This window comes from Acyrthosiphon pisum, chromosome A2 (genome assembly GCF_005508785.2).
Source record: "Acyrthosiphon pisum isolate AL4f chromosome A2, pea_aphid_22Mar2018_4r6ur, whole genome shotgun sequence".
NCBI lineage: Eukaryota > Metazoa > Arthropoda > Insecta > Hemiptera > Aphididae > Acyrthosiphon > Acyrthosiphon pisum.
In genome coordinates, this window is record NC_042495.1 from 42,044,057 (window position 1) to 42,044,299 (window position 243).

Here is a 243-nt window from a genome sequence, read left to right on the forward strand (position 1 = left end):
ATATAAATTTATAAGTTTTAATTTAGGCTATAAACTATTTCTAACGCGGTTCATCCTCCGTCCCTCGAAAACTCGAAAAAAAAGGTTATAAGCTATTATAAATGTCAAAAAAATCACATTAAACAAATATTCATTATATTTTATTAAATTCACATGAACTAAATATGCATACAATGTAAAACAATCCTGAATGTATACAATTACACCTATAATATTACCACCCAATATGCATATTATACGATA

At 25.1% G+C, this 243-nt stretch overlaps 1 protein-coding gene across 1 annotated transcript in view; it reads right to left on the minus strand.

Moving 5' to 3' along the window:
- Positions 1-243, minus strand: part of LOC100168719 (rhodopsin-like) — a 63,711-nt gene that overhangs the window by 1,327 nt on the left and 62,141 nt on the right. The window lies entirely within an intron of this gene.